The following is a 6,004-nucleotide window of genomic DNA, read 5'->3' as shown; positions in this document are numbered from 1 at the left end:
ATAGGTCAGTGCTTCACTAGACTGTGTGGCTTCTGGATAAGGCAGCAGGGGGGTTTCTTTTATGAGAAGCCTTCATAATATAGATGAGCTAAGTACATAGACATTTTCCTCAACTTTCCTGGTAGAGCACAGACAATTGTATTCTTCTCTCTGTAGACTGAAAACCAGTTGACATTGACATTGTGCCTGAATACACATACACATCATCTAGTTTAAATTGCTATTACTCCCTCCAAATCCATTCCACTTAATGCGTAGAAACTGTGTGAGAGTCCATGTGCCAACTGAAAGTTCTTCATCATCTTGTACTTTGAATTTTTTCTATTGTCTTTGGACACTATAAGACAATCACAGTGGGGAAAACTGTTTGCAGTTTGAATTTGATAATACAATTCAGTAAATAAAGTAGACTTTTAAGTTATTATGAAGACTGAAAACAAATCTTAAGAGTTTAAAGTACTTGAAAAGGCAGAAAAAACACTGTAATTCTATTTGTAACAATACAGGGTGTCACCTGAGTTTTGGACTGTGAAATATATTGGCAAACAGCATGTTGCTCATGTACAGAAAACTTGTAAAGCAATTAAACAGTTAAGGTCTCAAGACCCATATATACGTAGGTATGGATATTATAGGGCTATGACATAAAACACTTAAGGATATAATGTTTTCACTATGTTTTCATTATTTTTGTGAATATTGTTTCAATTATCTTCCCTGATGTTCATAACACACTACACAAAAATGTACACAATACTGTATTTTTTCCTGAAGTAAAATTGGGAATTGGCATACTTTTCATGTAGCTTTAACGCAATACCTTCATAAAAGTACATATGGATATTTTCTGCTATATAGCCGTGGAATAGCACACTGGGTACAGTTATATCCTCCTAGGAACACTGACCAAACCCACTTGAACTTTTATGAAAAAAAAAATAAAATTGAATTATTTGCAGCTAAAGGAAATGTCATCTGACTACTGAGAAGATATTAGGGACCAAGGAAGGAATTTTTTTTTCCCATGTCCTGGCTCACATGTGAGAAGCTATCCTGGGATTGGGACTAATTCCTTAGGAGGCTTTAGGTTTCCAAAATCTTTTGTGATCAAACCTGATGCTACATTGAAGCCCACCATTCTAAAAGCACCACTGAGTGACTTTCACCATCTGGAGACACCTTGACTCACTTGTTTTCTTTCTAAAGCAGACCTTTCCTCTTCCTACTTGGCCATTAACATCACTCCTGCCTGTTACACAGCTGGGTCCACATCCAGTGCAACACAACGGCAAAACCCCAGAAGAGTTATACTGAGAAGATTGGCTTTGTCATTGGCCACTGGAAATTCAAAGATTTTCAGTCTCTAAAGTCACACTCAGCTAGACTCTCCATATAGCTCCTGCAGGTCCAGGCACATCCTGAGGGCACTTTGTCCCAGACTGACAATACTGCATAAGACAGGCTTGCTACATACCACTGAGGACAGGACCTGACAGAAAAGGCAGCTACTCAGAGAAGAATTCAGGGATAATGGTGGATGAAAAATTGGTTGTAAGCCAGCAATGTGCACTGGCAGCCTAGCAAGCCAATCAGACCCTGGGCTGCATCAAAAGAGTGACCAGCAGTTCAAGGTAAGTGATTCTGCCCCTCTACTCTGATCCTACCTGGAGTACTGGAGTACCAGCTCTTGGATTTTCAATACAAGAAAAACACGGACCTGTTAGAGCAGGTCCAGAGGAGAGTCCTGAAAATGATTCAAGGTCTGGAACACCTCTCCTACGAAGAAAGGTTGAGAGAGTTGGTGTTGTCCAGCCTGGAGTTGAGAAAGGTTCAAGAGGACTTTCTTGTGGCCTTTCCATACTTAATAGAGCCTATAAGAAAGACATTTTATTAGTATCTGTAGTGACAGGACAAGAAGCAATGGTTTTAATCTGAAAAAAGGCAGTTTTCAAATAGATATAAGGAAACAAGATTTTATGATGAGGGTGTTGAGACATTGGAACAGGTTTCCCAGAGAAGTTACGTATGCCTTACCATTGTAAGTCAGGTTGAATGGGGCTTTGAGCAACCTAATCTCATGAAAGATGTATTTGCCCAACAGCAGGTATGTTAGACTAGATGATCTTTGAAGGTCCCTTCCAACACAAGCCATTCTATCATCCTACTTAATACTTAACCTGTAGTTGCCAGAGGATGCTGCCTTTACAGGTCAGATATTACAACTTCCTTGGGAATGGGAGGTGAGAGCACCCTCCCCAAGCTGATGGGAGAAAAACCTCAGCTCTCATGTCCTGGGAGAACTCTCAGACATCCCTAGTCCTCCCATGGTCTTCTTAACTCCATGTTCTGATATGCCAAGGCCCTCCTCTTCCCTCCTCGACCAGGACCAATAACCCACTGGGCTGCTGGACACCATGTGGCACCCCAGTGCCTCAGTTTAGAACAGTTTTGGACTCCAGTCTGGGGCCCAGCTACACAAAATGTGGGTGCTATGCTACAATGTCAGAGCCCTTCTTGGAGCAAGCTCTTCATGCATAGGATAGTCCCTGATGTTGGATATTACTTTGGAGCCCATGCATACTTTTTCTAACCTTGTCCCTGTGTCCCCGACCTCTTTCAATAACCAAAATGCCAATAACCAGAAGAGTATGTTTAGATTTGACAGCATTTAAAGCAGCTCAAGTGACAGTGCCCTTTCCCTAAAACTAGATGAGTCATTCACCAGGACTACCAGCAAATTCGCCTTTCTCAGATTATCAGGACTACCTATCACCTCTGATGCTCTGATACAGGCAGCGCTGTGTTAGTAGCTTTTGTTGCAGGAACTGTTTGTATGTCTAAGCTTTTTTCCCAGTTTGTGAATTTGACACAGGGAGCATGCATATGGGAGACAGGATTTAGGTGAGACTGCGGTTTGTTTACGTTAGAGGAATTGGAAAGAAATGCTGTGTATTGATAGATAAACTGAGGACTGCAACTCTCTACCTAGATTGTCTTCTGGATATATGAGCTGAGCTCTGGAAGGTGGAAGGGTTCTGGAATTCTGCAGGAGTGGAAATTTCTTCAGGAATGGAAAAAAACTTGGTTGATATATAGCCTCTGTAATGACCTGTAACCACTCCTTGTTGAAAAGGGATATGAACATTCAAATGGCATAGATTTCTACAGACCCAAATCTCTACCTCAGCAATTTGCTTTATTTATGGTACAGATCAACAGATCAGACTTGGAAAAAATGACATAAGAAAGAACTGAGGTCCTTTCCTGAATTGTCAATATGGGTACTTTCTAATGAATTAAACCATCATCAAGAAAAGAAAGAAGCATTTGTTGTTCAGCTGCACTGACTCACATAGCAGAAATCATAGCATGCCTTTTGACATTTCCCTTAACATGACTTCATGCTCAGGTTTATAGGAGTTGGAGAATCTCACACTTTTTTGCAATTTCAAGTGTACATGGGTACATGTGCATGAGTGTATGTGTGGTCTTCATCATACGTCAGAAGTGACCTCGCATCACTCTCTGATACTCCAACCCAGTAGTTCAGCTAGAGCCCAGCCTCCTATTGCAAAAATCTTTGTCTCCTGGCCAGTCATGTTGCCATGAGTCTGTGATTCTCAGACACCGGCGCTATCACAACAAAGGACCCAGATTACTCCTCTACTTTCAGAATTTTACCACCACAACTGCCAAATGCTTTTGGTAATATTTATTTTCCTCTTAATGCCCTGCTTAATGTATTGCTCTCAGGCATTTCTTATAAGCTTCACACCATCACATGGGGAAAAGAAATATTGTCATCCCCATTGTACAGCTGGGATAGCTGTGGTGCAGACATACCAAGCAATCCAGCCTGGATCATACAGTGAGTCTGTGGGAAAGCCAGCAATAGAATCCATAAGTCCTGCATCCAAGTTCCCTAAGTGCCTTGACTAATCCAGATTCCCCCCTTAACACCCTTGTCACATTATTTATAGGAGATGTATTCATACAGTCAGTAAGACATCAAAATTTTCTAATTATATCTAGTAATGTCAAATGACAATTATGCCATTAGTTCAGTTTGCCAGACAATGCTTTGCCAAAGAAGGTTTGCCAAACATTTTTTGACCGAAGAAAGAGCAGGCATCTGTAGCATCTGCAGACTAGATCGTATAAAATGTTCCTGCGACAAATCTGCCCTGTCTCCACGGGAAGCTTCAAGGTAAGTGCATGGGGTCCGCAGGCTCACAGAAAGGGGATGGTGCCTTTCTGTGCCACAGCATTCCTGCTGTCTCTGGTGCTCGTTTCCAGGAGGGCACTCAATTCCTCAGCTCAGGTTTTAAATCTGCTTTCAAGACACCTGCATATTTTTACTCCGGATTTCTGTGCAGCAGCAAGTAGGGAGTTGCCATTTCTGTTTTACAGAACTGACCAGCTGCCAGCCTGCAAGCCATCCATCTGGTGTCACGAGAGGTAAGAACTGGATTTATTAATTCTATGAGGACAGAGAAAGATCCTTTTGGGTGGGATTTCTGTATGGCTGAGTGAATGGTCACTGTTTCACCCTATATTCAAACCCACGATGATTACAGTAAATGATGGTGGGGTGCCCAAGGCTGGTAAAGTTTTCAGTTAAATCATTGAATCATAGAACAGCCCAGATTGGAAGGGACCTCAAAAGACCATCTGGTCCAATCTTAGGTGGCTGTGTGTAAAGTTTCTGATCACTGACGGAAGAGCAGAAAATCCTAAAGGGGAAATTTTTCACTTCTGTTCCACTGACCTGACAGTGATCAAGGTGTGCTGGCTTCCCATCTTTGCTCTCACAGCAGTAGGGCTGGACCAAAATGAGTTCAGTAGGAAAAAGCGCAAAATTCAACATTTTGTCTCAGAGCATGTGAATTAACATATTATTTTGTCCAAAATTTGCCTTGAAATCACTAAAGAAATAAGAGATGAAAGAGCTGTAATATGAGCAATCACGTTCTGCTTGTCATCTCTGTAAAACCCAGCACTGCTGTTTGTTCCCCTTGCTGCTCTGCCTGTTCTCTGCCTCACAAAAAATGGAAACCACAGCCCTCCTCTTCTGTAAGCCACCACCTGTTTCTACAAAGACAAATAAAGAATTATCATGCTACTGTCTCAGTTTAGTGCAAATATAACACAACATTAAAGGCTGTGTAAAAATTAAGTACTTATCTGTATACAGGATAGAAATATAGAAATATTTTCCTAAGGTCCCCACTGTTTTTTTCTGGGGAAAAAAAAAAAAAGTAATTTTTCAGAGAAATTAATACTGGCTTTAAAATTCCATATTTTTTTTTAATTCCTCAGTTGAGCTTTGAATGTTTGTGTTTAACTTTGTTTTCCCCTAAAAGTATATTAATTTTAGAAAATCAAAAGAAAATAATAGAAATGGAGCTATGTCAGTGTGTCCTGGAACACCATTACTTCTCTCTTGACAGGCACTGTAACCATTTATGCTTGGATTCAAGAACTCACTCAAATTAGCAAATATTGTATCATTAATACTATGATACAAATGTTTTAGAGATTGAAACTGAGCCATTAAGATCTTGAGTTGTCTGTATGGCACTCAAGATGGTGGTGTATGAGCCTTCCAATCTTTCTGAATTAGTGTCACTTGGGAAGAAACTGTATTATAACTATTACAAGTGAATTTTAAAAGAGTGACCAAGCAGCTGAAAGGAAATTTTGAAGCTTTTATCTCCATAATATGGTGCCTAAATATTTGACTACTATGGACTAATTCAAATGCAATTTTAGTGCAGTAGACCCTAAGTCAAAATATAATTTTCACATTTTCCATAAATGTTGAGTCAAACCAATGTACAAATATACACACACTTTCAAAAAAACACAGCTATGATTGGTATTAATATATTATCTTTCTTTTCCCATCTTTTCTTCAACTAACAAGTAATTAATTTTTTACACATTTGAGCAACATATCTGCTGTTCCATAGTGTTCTCTGCTGACAAGTTCCTCCAGAAAGTG

The sequence above is a fragment of the Calidris pugnax genome, unplaced genomic scaffold, assembly GCF_001431845.1.
Source record: "Calidris pugnax isolate Ruff unplaced genomic scaffold, ASM143184v1 scaffold304, whole genome shotgun sequence".
Classification (NCBI taxonomy): Eukaryota; Metazoa; Chordata; class Aves; order Charadriiformes; family Scolopacidae; genus Calidris; species Calidris pugnax.
Note: the sequence above shows the minus strand (reverse complement) of the source record.